The sequence below is a fragment of the Takifugu rubripes genome, chromosome 16 (genome assembly GCF_901000725.2).
Source record: "Takifugu rubripes chromosome 16, fTakRub1.2, whole genome shotgun sequence".
NCBI classification, from domain to species: domain Eukaryota; kingdom Metazoa; phylum Chordata; class Actinopteri; order Tetraodontiformes; family Tetraodontidae; genus Takifugu; species Takifugu rubripes.
Genome location: NC_042300.1, coordinates 2,674,692 through 2,690,113, shown reverse-complemented (window position 1 = coordinate 2,690,113; position 15,422 = coordinate 2,674,692).

Sequence of the window (15,422 nt, the reverse complement as noted above, 5' to 3'; positions counted from 1 at the left end):
ACACCCAACGTCTTCTCACATTCCTGGCAAGTCTCTGGAATGTCTTGATTGGGAGCATGAGCTGCAGGACAGGGAAAGTATCCTGTGCAACTTAGTATCTTGATAAAGGAATTCTTAAGCAACAGGGTTGACAACTTTATATGACAAAAAACTGTCCTTCAAGCCATGGAACTGGCCTGTGGTGACATACATACATCAGGAGTGTTACCAAGGCTGGATCTGGGACACTGTTGCCTGGCAAGAAAGAACATTGCCTGAGGTGTTAATGAAGTCTGCTAGCCTGACCTGGCACAAAGACAGGATGCTGAGGCTGATTGTTGATTCACGTACTTTTAATTTTTGAAGATCATTTTACAGTGGACCTAAATGTGCTTTTGTTTACATTTAGGTTGTGTCCTTTGGCCTTTAGTGCACACTATAACTACAGCTATCTTAACTGCGTTTTGAGTATTAACAAAAAAAGCACTAAAAAAACCTTTGTTTCTGGAGACACATTTCCTGAACACTGTCTTTTCCATTTCTCTTATGTAGTTTTTAATGAATGCTCCTTTAGAGTGTTTTAATTTTGACTGGCTTGTGCAATGAGCTGAACAAATATATTTTGAGAACAGATAAAACTGTTTTGTGGTGTCTGATTTTGTCAGAGGTTATATGAATGTAGTTTGAAAATGGGTTTTGCGTTTACAGTTTTGACACAAAGATGGTAGGTTTCAAGAAATGTGTCTTAGCAATCGTTAAAAACTATAACAGCATTTCACAATTACATCAAAACCTATAGATGGGTGTCCATGCTAACAAATAGCTTGTGTGGCTTTCTTTGCAGGAAAAGCAAATGTGCTAAATCTTGGGGAACTGTTCCTGTTGTCGCAGTCCTTCAGCCCTCTGTTCCAACACGAGGAGTGCCACAGAACTCAGCCCAGGAAACAGCAGAGTCTCTGGAAGATGTTTAGTTTTTTGGATGGTCTCAAGAGTTCTTTGGCAATACGGACTGTATGTTCTTCAATGATTGACTCCTCCGAGTACTTTAGTATGAACAGGACCTCGTTCGGATTGCCCAGCTTTTTACAGAAGGCTTTGTGGATCATTTTGTCCATCTTCTTAAATGATTTCTCTGTCAGACTTAGATTTGCATCACTATCCCAGACTCGGGGCCAGATGTGTGCAAGGAGAGCACTGAGGACTTCATCGTTGTACTGAGGTACAATGTTTGCTTCATCGTAAATGTGATTAAGAGTCTTTTCAATTAAAAACTGGACAAATGCTCTCATTGACTCCATTTCCTTAATTTGCTGTGGTTCCACTCCAATTACCGAAGGGGGTTCATAACTGTCTCGATGTTTTTCAAGCGAAACTGAAGCTTCTTCTCTTGGTTCCTCCTCGCATAAAAATGTATCCAATTCTTCAGCTTGTTCAATGGCAGAGTGAGGAGATGGTGTACCTTCAAGTTCCTCCTCAAGTTCTGCTGCTTCTGACAGGTCTTCTACTGCTACCCTGCGGCCATTATCAACCGCTGGACCTTCTACTGCATCTCCCAGGATTGGTGAAAGACTTTTCATCTTTTCCATGATCCTGAAAACCCGATTTTTTAGGAACCAGTTTACCAGCCCCTGAAATTTCCAGGCCTTCTTCTTGATGTCAGCATATAATCTTTCGTTCCACTCAGTGTCTTTACTGCCAGTCTCTGCCAACAAGTGGCTGTACAATAACTCACTGGTACTTTGGTGGAAAACAGACTTATGGCTGGAGGTCAACTCCTGGAACCCATCAACCAATGAGGTGTCATTATCAAGCAGTGATGTCACGGCAACTACCAGTGACCTCACTGATTCACTGCTATCGCCTCTCCTCAGCCTGGGGTGTTGTTTCCTCAGCTGGCTGATCAAGCGACGGATCCAAACGTTCAGAAAACACTTGGCAAAGAAATTTGTGATCTTTTGTTTACAAAGTTTTAAGGGATTCTTCTTCTCCTTGTTTTCAGTAAGTATGGTGGCAATGTCTTCTGATAGGGCCTGGATCTCGGTAGCGGTCTCTGTGAAGACCCCTTCGTAATCCTTTTCTGGAACTATGTCTAAAATAGGAGTGACCATTTCTTTTAACTCTTTGCTGAGAGATGACTCAGGACCACCATCACCAAATGCATTTTCTACATCTGCAGTGTCAAATGGAGACTCCTTCCTCGGTTTAACCTTTCGGGGTTTGAGGAACTTTTTGACCCTTTTTGCAGACTTCTTCATCACATTGCTGACAATAAGAATGATAGAATTAAGTGAACATAAGGTGGTGGTTTTTTGAGGAGAACCAGAGAAGATTGCATCCAGCCCTTCTTCAACCTCTTCTTTGATCATGTCCGTTACGCATCTTATAGAAACATCATCAGCATGATGGGGTATGTGCAATGCTTCAGATAAGCTCTTTCGAAGCCTTTCATCCAATCCTGACATGAGACTCCCCCTTGAATTTGGATCTTCTTGGATTGCTGTTAATATGGCTGTAATCACAGAACTTATCAGATCTAAAATAAGATCTGCTAACAGCATTTTAGTCACGTCATCAGGAAAACCCAGTGTTATTAAGTTCCACTGTTCTACTGTAATTCTTTCAAAAAATAAATCAACTGATGGACGAAGTGTGTCTGCAGTCAACACCTCTTCCGAAAGTATGTTTTTTGTGGTCTTGCCGCTTTTCATTGTGTGTTAAGTTCCTTCGTTATATGGTATTGTCAAAAAATATTAAAATTTTACTCAAATACATTGCAAAATGCTGAAGTAGGTTGAAAGACAGTTTACATTGATCAATTTACATTTAAGCAACATCAAAGGACCATAACCTATATATTCAACATTAATAAATGTATTTGATCTTAGGCCTAGATCATTTCTCAACATGCATACTAATCTGTCCTGTTCACACCTTGCGTCATCTCAGTCGATGCTCAGGAGGATCCCTATTATTATTAGACCCAAAGTGACCTGACAAACCACGGTCCAGACCAGGATGTAATCTTACACACCTCTCTGCTGTTTCTGTAGAACCCTCATCGACCAACAATAGCATATTTAACACTTTACAGCAGAGGTCGGCAACCCAAACTGTTGAAAAGCCGTACTGGACCAAAAAAACAAAAAGCAAATCTGTCTGGTGCCGTGAAAATTAAAGGCCTTATATAAGCCTTATTATGAAGCCAACACATGCTGTAAGTGTCTATATTAGCTATATTAACCTACTTTCAAAATTATAAGCAGGCTACAAATACATAAAGAGCATTCAGGATTAAATGTTAATGTTCTCTGCAGTGCATCCTGGAGAGAATGACGCACCAAGTGACCACTCTGCTGTACGATGGTGCTTTAAGTTTAACTTCCATTATAATGAGATGTTAAGATTAAATATTTATTATACACATTTTTACAGCATTGGAAATCTTTAAGAATGTTTGTCATGTTTTTCCTCCTACAGAAATTATATTAAAACAAAAGATATATTCACACCAGGTTTTTCCATTTTCATATTTTTGAAAAAGCTCCAGGGAGCCACTAGGGCGGCGCTAAAGAGCCACATGCGGCTCTAGAGCCATGGGTTGCCAACCCTTGCTTTAGAGGTAGTCTCTGTTCACGGTTAAAATCCAAGGTAGTTTTTTGTGTCAACAGGACTGTTTTTCTTCTCTTTTGAAGACGTTTCACCTTCTATCCAGAAGGCTTCTTCAGTTCTGAACTCGCTGGGGATAGAGCTGGAAAATATAGCCCTTGTGGACCATTAGCATGCTAATGATCTGGGTGGTCACCTGAGAGTCGTTGGCAGGGTCGTTGGTAGGGCCGTTCACCTAGTTTCAGTTGGTGTGTCTCCCCTTTGTCTGCTGGATCACTCAGTAGTGAGTCACCAGGTCTCCTGAAATGGTGTGAATGTTTGGTTTGTTGTTGGAAGGAGTGGAGGACTGCATTGTATGTGGGTGACAGGAAGTGCCTTAGCCCACCACCTGTGTTTAAGGATGGTTTTTCCAATTTGACATAGATAGCTTCCTTGACACCCCTCTCAAACCAGCGGTCTTCTCTGTGCAGTACCAGCACTTGGCTGTCCTCAAAGGAGTGCCCGCTCTACTTTAGATGTAAGTGGACTGCTGAGTCCTGACCCGAAGAGGTGGCACGTCTGTGTTGTGCCATTCTTCTGTGGAGAAGTTGTTTGGTTTCACCAATGTACAGTTCCTTGCACTCCTCCTGGCACTGTACAGCATAAACAACATTACATTGTTTATGTCTTGGTGTCTTGTCCCTCAGGTGTACCAGCCTCTGCCTGAGAGTGTTGCTTGGTTTGAACTGAACTGGTATGTCATGTTTTTGGAGGATCCTCCTAAATTTTTCAGAGATCCCAGACAGGGTCTCATTTTTTTGAAGTCTTGGTGAAGGCCCACTCTGGGTAACCACATGTTTTGAGAGCTGTCTTAATGTGGTCCTGTTCCTTCTTCCTGCCTTGGGATGTGGTGGGTATTTCTTTGGCCCGGTGTTGGAGGGTTTTAATCACTCCCAACTTGTGTTCCAGTGGGTGGTGGGAGTCAAACTGGAGGTACTGGTCAGTATGTGTTAGCCTTTCCGGAGCAAGGGAGCGGTCAATCACCATAATCTTATTAAAATTAATTCCAAAGCACAAATAGAAGAAACTAATAGCACAATTAAATGTGGACTAATAAATATTAGATCTCTTTTGTGTAAAACCCTGTTAGTGCACGACCTAATAGCAGATCATCACATTGATTTATTTTGTCTTACTGAGACTTGGCTTCAGGAGGAGAAGTATGTTAGCTGAAATGAATCTACTCCTCCTACCCATATTAATTATCATATTCCTCGTGGTACTGGTTGAGGAGGGGGAGTGGCAGCAATCTATCACTCCAAGTTATTACCGTAAATTCTGGACTACAGAACGCACCTGATTAAAAGCCACATAATCTAATTTTAGAAAGAAAATCAATTTTGTACTTCTACAAACCACACCGGATTTTAAGCCGCAGGTATCCCACGTAGTTATATGAAAAATTAGATCGAAAAACATTCAGTACCGGTATATGTTTTTATTACCGTAAGAAACGAGCCACTGACAAGTGACAAACAGACGGGTAAGAAACAACAGCCACTCTTTTCACTTGTATGTTTATACAGAGACCTTAAATCCAATTTTTATCAGGATTTTTTAACTTTTAATTTAATTTGCTTAGCAACATAAATATATTCTACCGGTAAATGCTTTTTTTTCCTAGCGGTGTCTGTAATGCAGCTACCTTGAAATATACGTTTGTATCAGCTACACACAGATTACGTTGTTTATGCATTTTTACTCAGACAATGAACAATCTAAAACTCCCCGATGGCCCACCTCTAAAATCTTCTATTTTCATCGCGGTGGCGATTGCTTTTGCCTTCCGTCTGATTTGTACAGCGGAAACACCGCGGCCGCCTGCTCTCTGTGTGTTGACCCAGTATTCCTGAAAGTTTTCACGCTATGTTTACGTCTAAAAGCTTTTATCGTATTTTGGCTTTCGACCAGGCTTCAGGCTGGCGTCTCCACCTTCTCACCATTGATTACCGTAATGTATGCCAAGATTACGTGCGGCAGCTCAATTTCCTTCTTCAACCGCCAGAGTGATCGCTTTTAATTTAAAAGCTGCATCATATGCTTTTCTTCTAGTATTTTCCATGTTGATGAGGGTTAGTAAAAATGACTGATTCACAATAGTTGTGATAGTGCGCCATGAAAAAACACATAAATAAGCCACACCATAGAATAAGCCGCAGTGTTTAAAGAGTAAAAAAAAAAAAGTGGCTTATAGTCCGGCATTTACAGTAATTAATCCTCAACCCAAACACAGCTCCAGTTCATTTGAAAGCCTCATTCTTGGCACAAAGACATGATGCTGAGGCTGATTGTTGATTCACGTACTTTTAATTTTTGAAGATCATTTTACAGTGGACTGAAATGTGCATTAGTTTACATTTAGGTTGTGTCGTTTGGCCTTTAGTGCACACTATAACTACAGCTATCTGAACTGCGTTTTGAGTATTAACAAAAATAAGCACTAAAAAAACCCTTTGTTTCTGGAGACACATTTCCTGAACACTGTATTTTCCATTTCTCTTATGTAGTGTTTAATGAATGCTCCTTTAGAGTGTTTTAATTTTGACTGGCTTGTGCAATGAGCTGAACAAATATATTTTGAGAACAGATAAAACTGTTTTGTGGTGTCTGATTTTGTCAGAGGTTTCGTGAATGTAGTTTGAAAATGGGTTTTGCGTTTACAGTTTTGACAAAAAGATGGTAGGTTTCAAGAAATGTGTCTTAGCAATCGTTAAAAACTATAACAGCATTTCACAATTACATCAAAACCTATAGATGGGTGTCCATGCTAACAAATAGCTTGTGTGGCTTTCTTTGCAGGAAAAGCAAATGTGCTAAATCTTGGGGAACTGTTCCTGTTGTCGCAGTCCTTCAGCCCTCTGTTCCAACACGAGGAGCGCCACAGAACTCAGCCCAGGAAACAGCAGAGTCTCTGGAAGATGTTTAGTTTTTTGGATGGTCTCAAGAGTTCTTTGGCAATACGGACTGTATGTTCTTCAATGATTGACTCCTCCGAGTACTTTAGTATGAACAGGACCTCGTTCGGATTGCCCAGCTTTTTACAGAAGGCTTTGTGGATCATTTTGTCCATCTTCTTAAATGATTTCTCTGTCAGACTTAGATTTGCATCACTATCCCAGACTCGGGGCCAGATGTGTGCAAGGAGAGCACTGAGGACTTCATCGTTGTACTGAGGTACAATGTTTGCTTCATCGTAAATGTGATTAAAAGTCTTTTCAATTAAAAACTGGACAAATGCTCTCATTGACTCCATTTCCTTAATTTGCTGTGGTTCCACTCCAATTACCGAAGGGGGTTCATAACTGTCTCGATGTTTTTCAAGCGAAACTGAAGCTTCTTCTCTTGGTTCCTCCTCGCATAAAAATGTATCCAATTCTTCAGCTTGTTCAATGGCAGAGTGAGGAGATGGTGTACCTTCAAGTTCCTCCTCAAGTTCTGCTGCTTCTGACAGGTCTTCTACTGCTACCCTGCGGCCATTATCAACCGCTGGACCTTCTACTGCATCTCCCAGGATTGGTGAAAGACTTTTCATCTTTTCCATGATCCTGAAAACCCGATTTTTTAGGAACCAGTTTACCAGCCCCTGAAATTTCCAGGCCTTCTTCTTGATGTCAGCATATAATCTTTCGTTCCACTCAGTGTCTTTACTGCCAGTCTCTGCCAACAAGTGGCTGTACAATAACTCACTGGTACTTTGGTGGAAAACAGACTTATGGCTGGAGGTCAACTCCTGGAACCCATCAACCAATGAGGTGTCATTATCAAGCAGTGATGTCACGGCAACTACCAGTGACCTCACTGATTCACTGCTATCGCCTCTCCTCAGCCTGGGGTGTTGTTTCCTCAGCTGGCTGATCAAGCGACGGATCCAAACGTTCAGAAAACACTTGGCAAAGAAATTTGTGATCTTTTGTTTACAAAGTTTTAAGGGATTCTTCTTCTCCTTGTTTTCAGTAAGTATGGTGGCAATGTCTTCTGATAGGGCCTGGATCTCGGTAGCGGTCTCTGTGAAGACCCCTTCGTAATCCTTTTCTGGAACTATGTCTAAAATAGGAGTGACCATTTCTTTTAACTCTTTGCTGAGAGATGACTCAGGACCACCATCACCAAATGCATTTTCTACATCTGCAGTGTCAAATGGAGACTCCTTCCTCGGTTTAACCTTTCGGGGTTTGAGGAACTTTTTGACCCTTTTTGCAGACTTCTTCATCACATTGCTGACAATAAGAATGATAGAATTAAGTGAACATAAGGTGGTGGTTTTTTGAGGAGAACCAGAGAAGATTGCATCCAGCCCTTCTTCAACCTCTTCTTTGATCATGACCGTTACGCATCTTATAGAAACATCATCAGCATGATGGGGTATGTGCAATGCTTCAGATAAGCTCTTTCGAAGCCTTTCATCCAATCCTGACATGAGACTCCCCCTTGAATTTGGATCTTCTTGGATTGCTGTTAATATGGCTGTAATCACAGAACTTATCAGATCTAAAATAAGATCTGCTAACAGCATTTTAGTCACGTCATCAGGAAAACCCAGTGTTATTAAGTTCCACTGTTCTACTGTAATTCTTTCAAAAAATAAATCAACTGATGGACGAAGTGTGTCTGCAGTCAACACCTCTTCCGAAAGTATGTTTTTTGTGGTCTTGCCGCTTTTCATTGTGTGTTAAGTTCCTTCGTTATATGGTATTGTCAAAAAATATTAAAATTTTACTCAAATACATTGCAAAATGCTGAAGTAGGTTGAAATACAGTTTACATTGATCAATTTACATTTAAGCAACATCAAAGGACCATAACCTATATATTCAACATTAATAAATGTATTTGATCTTAGGCCTAGATCATTTCTCAACATGCATACTAATCTGTCCTGTTCACACCTTGCGTCATCTCAGTCGATGCTCAGGAGGATCCCTATTATTATTAGACCCAAAGTGACCTGACAAACCAGGGTCCAGACCAGGATGTAATCTTACACACCTCTCTGCTGTTTCTGTAGAACCCTCATCGACCAACAATAGCATATTTAACACTTTACAGCAGAGGTCGGCAACCCAAACTGTTGAAAAAGCCGTACTGGACCAAAAAAACAAAAAGCAAATCTGTCTGGTGCCGTGAAAATTAAAGGCCTTATATAAGCCTTATTATGAAGGCAACACATGCTGTAAGTGTCTATATTAGCTATATTAACCTACTTTCAAAATTATAAGTAGGCTACAAATACATAAAGAGCATTCAGGATTAAATGTTAATGTTCTCTGCAGTGCATCCTGGAGAGAATGACGCACCAAGTGACCACTCTGCTGTACGATGGTGCTTTAAGTTTAACTTCCATTATAATGAGATGTTAAGATTAAATATTTATTATACACATTTTTACAGCATTGGAAATCTTTAAGAATGTTTGTCATGTTTTTCCTCCTACAGAAATTATATTAAAACAAAAGATATATTCACACCAGGTTTTTCCATTTTCATATTTTTGAAAAAGCTCCAGGGAGCCACTAGGGCGGCGCTAAAGAGCCACATGTGGCTCTAGAGCAATGGGTTGCCAACCCTTGCTTTAGAGGTAGTCTCTGTTCACGGTTAAAATCCAAGGTAGTTTTTTGTGTCAACAGGACTGTTTTTCTTCTCTTTTGAAGACGTTTCACCTTCTATCCAGAAGGCTTCTTCAGTTCTGAACTCGCTGGGGATAGAGCTGGAAAATATAGCCCTTGTGGACCATTAGCATGCTAATGATCTGGGTGGTCACCTGAGAGTCGTTGGCAGGGTCGTTGGTAGGGCCGTTCACCTAGTTTCAGTTGGTGTGTCTCCCCTTTGTCTGCTGGATCACTCAGTAGTCAGTCACCAGGTCTCCTGAAATGGTGTGAATGTTTGGTTTGTTGTTGGAAGGAGTGGAGGACTGCATTGTATGTGGGTGACAGGAAGTGCCTTAGCCCACCACTTTAACACTAGAAGTCCCAGAGAGGGGGCCATTTGGCCTTTTACTTAGAAAACCCACAAGAGGGCCAATTGGCCCCAAGTCCCCCCTGTGGACACTCATTTTGTTATGGAAATGTGGCTGTTAGTGGCACACGGCCGAGGCCACTTGAACCTGTGTGGGGGAGGGGACATACCTTACAGCTCAGGAGGTTCTTTTGAGAGCAAGCTTTAGTTGTGAGATGGATAAATACCTCAGTGAACATAGCCATAAAGACTTAAACTGGACTATGAGCTGTATGCAGTGGAAAGGATCAACAGGAAGGAAGGGATCAACACACTGACATTTATTGTTAAAAAAACAAAACATATTTACAAAGAATGAAAAAGCAACTTTTTCCCAGTTTTGGTGTGGAGGGTTGTTGCAGAAGTAATTGTTATTTTTGTGCTAAAAATAGTAAAAAAAAAAAAAAGAAACCCAAGCATATTTACAAAGAATGAAAAACCATGCATTATGAGTGAAATACATTTGAGCAGTCACTCACAATCCTGGCACTGCCATTGCTCCTTTCGGCATTTCCCACATGTATATCGGTAGCAGTCAACACAGCGCACAGTTGCATGATTGTCCTTACATTTAATTTTAGCCTGACACTTGCCTCTTTTTCCTAGTTGTGGTGTGGAGGGTTGTTGCCGAAATAATTGTTCCTTTTGGGCCTTTTTCATATCCACATGGGTTTGAGCCAACTCTCTTGCAAGCTCCAGCAGGAAATCCACCCGTCTCTCCTGCCTCCCGGTGCATAATTGATAGAGCACGTGTGCATTCAGTGCTGCCATATCTATCATGTTATAGAACACTGCTACTGGCCAGCGCCGTGTTCCTGCGCGGACAGTGTACTCTCGCACCATCTGGTCCATGACAGCGACGCCGCACTTTGTTGTGTTGTAGAGTGTGATGGTGTTTGGCTTCTTTTTGGTGGTATCCTGTGTCTGAATCATGCTGTGCATGCTGCTGAGAACATATACAGTCTTCTTCCGCTTGGGTGCATACACCGTCAGTGTGGCACCAGTGGTTGAAAATACTTGGGTGGTAAATTCATTGCGGTGCATCTGTCTAGTTGACAGTGGAATTTCTTGGGGAATCTTGTTGACTGTGCCGAGGATGGTTGTATTCCGGCTAAGTAGTTGTTTTGCAAGTGACAGTGATGTAAAGAAATTGTCCGTGGTAACATTTCTGCCCTTGTCCAGGAATGGTTCCATCAGCCTCATGACTACACTCTCAGACACTCTCTCCCCACGAGGCCGAGTGGGGTCCTTGCCAAGATATGGGAGGATATTGCAGACGTATTTGGTTTTCAAGTCACACGCCACCCAAAACTTGATCCCAAACTTGTCTGGTTTACTGTACTGTAGGAAACAGCAGCGAGTCTTGGACGGGAAAAGTTGTTCGTCGATGGTGATGTGTCGACCAGGGATGTAGGATGTGATGCAGTTGGTGACAAACAATCCCCATATGTTCGAAATTGCAGCAAACTTATCGGTCTGTGCTCGCTCGCTGCGGGTGTCTCTGTCATCAAAGCGCAGGTGATGCATGATGTTTTGGAAACGCCCTCGGGACATGGTTTCGATGATCCGTGGGCTTCCCAGGTTTTTCGACCAGCAGTCACGCAGTGATGGCACCCTGATGATTCCCCGCATGATGGTGATGGAAATAAATGCCATTAGTTCAGAGAGGCCCATGAACCAATCCACATCCGTTTCCTTTGCATGTTGAACTGTACAGTCTCGAATGATACCAAGCATGTCCAGAGTGATGAAACACAGGAAGCTCTGAAGACGACTTGTGATTGACCTCCTGGCCTCAGCTGTTGGCTCTCCATCTGCGTTGTATGGCGATGGCGGGGTGAAATGTGGACCCGTTCCCACCTGTTCTTCATGCCATACTGTGCCGTCTTTCGCAGTCTCTGTCACATCAGTCCCCAGCCGAGCTCTCTTTTTTGGTTGGGGAGCAGTCTCCTCATCTGTAGTGTGAAAAAAATGTAATTATGAGCAATGGGAAAGTCAAATGATATCACAAATGCAAGCATAGAAGCTAATAATAATAATCCCAGAACATCTCAAATAGGTTGGCTAAGGTGCAGACACCTCAGGAGAAGTAGAATCAAACAAAACTGACGGCAGTCCGCACTCAGAAACAAAATGGAGGCTCTATTCACATGATGCTATATTTTACAACTTCCTCACTGAAATGAAATAAAAAATAGGAAATAATATGAAATGAAATCTTACCTGAAGACGACTGAGACAGCTCGGAGTCTGAATCCACCTGAAGGTTGATGTCTTCTCCATCCGAGTCCCAAGGGTTTGCTCCATCCAGGATCATTTCCAATGCCTGTTGAGTGTTGATTCTCTGCATCTTCATTCCTTGGAGAGGAGCTTCTTTCACCACAAAATTCTTGAGGAAACTGAAGCGATAGTCCATGTGCAGAGGTATTTATCCATCAAACAATTGTCTGGTTGCAGTCACATGAGTCGTTATGGTCACATGGGACATTTACATGTTCACATTTTAGAATAGAATGTGTTTTTATTCCTCATTCTCACATTCACACAGAAGTAAGGTGTGACCCCCTCACCCCACACACTGCCACAAACAGCCTCATTACCATAACAAAATGAGTGATTAGTGTATTCGGGAAAAGCGGTCGGGCCAAATGGCCCCTATGTGGGTCTTCTAGGTAGACAGAAAAATGCTGGGACTTCTAGTGTTAAACACTTAAGGATGGTTTTTCCAATTTGACATGGATAGCTTCCTTGACACCCCTCTCAAACCAGCGGTCTTCTCTGTCCAGTACCAGCACTTGGCTGTCCTCAAAGGAGTGCCCGCTCTACTTTAGATGTAAGTGGACTGCTGAGTCCTGACCCGAAGAGGTGGCACATCTGTGTTGTTTGGTTTCACCAATGTACAGTTCCTTGCATTCCTCCTGGCACTGTACAGCATAAACAACATTACATTGTTTCTGTCGGGTTTTTTTTGTGTTGCTTGTGTCCGTCTGTTTATACTGTTAAAACCTGGGTGAGAGGTTCCATCCCCAGCCCCCCTCCTTCCTGTCATTCAGCAGCATTGTTATTGGGCCAATGAGTAGGACTTTGCTTTTGAAAGACCGCTGAGAACCTCTAGTGTTTTTTGTTTTTCCTCACTTTTCATCAGTTCTTGTCTTAGATTATTATATTCATGATAATGGTCCTCCAGCACCTGCCTGAAGTAACGTTGACGTTTGGTCAGTAGTTCACTTTCTTCCTGTAGTTTCTTCTCTCTCTTGTCTGCGGTGTGTCTCTGGGTTCTGTGGGTACCAAGCTCAGACTCGACATTGCTGGTCTGCTCCTTCAGGCTACTCAGATCACAACTAATTTTTGCATTCCATGTGTGCACCCGTTTCAGGTCCTGACGCAGGAGCTCTATTTCTGATGCCAACCTCCTGGCGCTGCTCTCCGATTGGATGGCCTTTGTTGAATTGTTGACCACCAACGTCATCATTTTTTTCAGGTTCTCGGCTGTCTCGCTGTCTATGCAACACTTTCTGATGTAGCTATTGCAAAGTTTAGAAAGAGAGGCAATGTTCTCCTGAATACGAGGGATTTTTTCCTGCTCAACAGCCTTGGCAATCTCAACTGATGCCAGGAGTTGGTCAAGTTTCTCCTCTCTCATCTTTAGCATGTCAAATTCCTTCAAATAGTCTCAGAATTGGTGGATCCTCTGTTTCATGTCTTTCTCTTTGTCCCCAAGATCTGCAAGCTGTTTTTTAATGCTGGCAAGTTCCTTGGAGTCTTTCTCCATCTTTTTTATTAAAGGCTCCAGCCCCTGTGGGTCCTGAGCCTTCCTACCTGCCTGCAGAGTTTCCCACTTGGCTGTCAGCTCTTTGTATAGTGTTAACATTTCCCTTTTATCATTGTTGTGGGCCAGCTCTGCTTCATAATCCTCCTTTCGTTTCACAAGGAGGTCTATCTCCTCTTGGAGAATATCCATTTTTTTCCAGCAGTTCCAAACTTGCTGTTGCCATAGAGAAATAGTCTTTCTGTTTTGAAGGGCACATTGATTCTACAGTCTACTTAAAGATGCCATTTGTTCTCTGGAGTTTCTTCATGGATTCCTCTACTTCTGCCCTTTTCATGAAAATGATATTGTTCCTTTCAGTTTCTCTGTCATTCTTGACTTTGAGATGTTTGTATTCCATGTTAAGTTTATTAGTGTCTGTCTTGTTTTGGGGTGTCCCAGCAAGCAGATGGTAGTCAGCAACCTGACCTTCCAAGTCCTTAATGTCGTGGGCCAGCGTCTTATTTTGCTCAACAACATGGAGATAGTTAGCTTCATCTATGCTGAATTTTTTGATCTGATTTTCAAGTTTGCTTATCTCTGCGGCTATGTCCTAATTCTTTTCTTGCAGAAGGCCCAAGTAGTAGGTTTTGCTTTTACGCTGTCTGCAAGGAGCAGAAATAGGCATGCCACTGATGCCCTGGGACAGCAACAGTCTGTGTGTGAAGCTAAAGGACCCTGAAAGGACCATTGACTTTGTGCTAATAAAATTAGCAGGACAAGTAGAACTAAACATCATTGATATTAAAAAATAATTGAGTCAATTTGAAAGCTGTTGCAATTATTTGAGGCGGAACATACACTATCTTCAGTGTGTCCTTATCTTTCAGGTCATCAGTTGAGCTTAATGTGATGAAGTCATCAAAATCCAGGTCCTTGTGCTGAAGGCTTATGTCTACCATGATCCCAAATCTTGTTTTAGCACTGCTTCAAATTCTTGTACAGTATGTGGTATTCCAGGAAGACAAAGTTTCTTTAAGATGACTTTAAAATTACTCGAAACTTTACAGCTGCAGTCATATTGATGCCATTGTCGGAGAAGTCTGTGGCGAAAATGGAGCGAGGTGCGTGACTTCACCAAGGTTAACATGCAAAAGCATTTTGCAAAAAACATTTGCATCTTTCGTCTAAACAAATATATTTTCACACACACACATGCATAATGGTTATAGCACCAGGACTGGACAATTCCGCAGAAATTATGAGGGTGTGCCTCAGCCTCTGGCCGGTCCCTGCCCCCCCATGTCTGCCTGTTGCCCCCGCATGACAATTGAGTGTATTTTGTGCAGCGCCATGTTGTACAGAGCGCGCTCAATGCCTGAGAGCAGCCCCTCCCATACCCACTGGCTGGGAGATGCTCCCCGCCACACGCAGATTGGCGATCAGAACCATCCGTATTCAAACGCCTATTTGGACCGCTTAACGTCGTCCAAATCTATCGGGGAGGGGTTTGTTAGAACCACAAGACTTTGAAATATAACCGTGTCAAGGTTAAAGGTTTTAGCTCACCGGGTAACGGAGAAACGTCGAGTCAAACACGAAGCTTTTGTCAGTTCCGAGCCGTTTCCCGCTCTGTTCTGCATTGAGTTAATAGGAGATTTGAGCGGACCAGTCGGCGCTTTAGCTCGTTTTACGTTGTGCTGGTTAATTTAACGTCCTCAAACCGATGATTGCGAGTTAGTCGAGACACGTCGCTATAAAATGATTTGTTTCATTTTTATCAATCTATGAGCTTCTGGGACAGAGTTATGGCGATTTGCTGCTCCGCTCGAGGAGCACAATGCCTGCCAGCAGCCCCTCATACCCACTGCCTGTCCGCTGCTCCCTCGTCTCTCACACACATTGGCGATCGGAACTTGCCGTGTTTAAACGCCTATTTGGACCGCTTAACGTCGTCCAAATCTATCGAGGCTTGTTAGAACCACAAGACTTTGAAATATAACCGTGTCAAGTTTAAAAGATCACAACATAAATGTGGAAATCAATCTACCTTCACGGA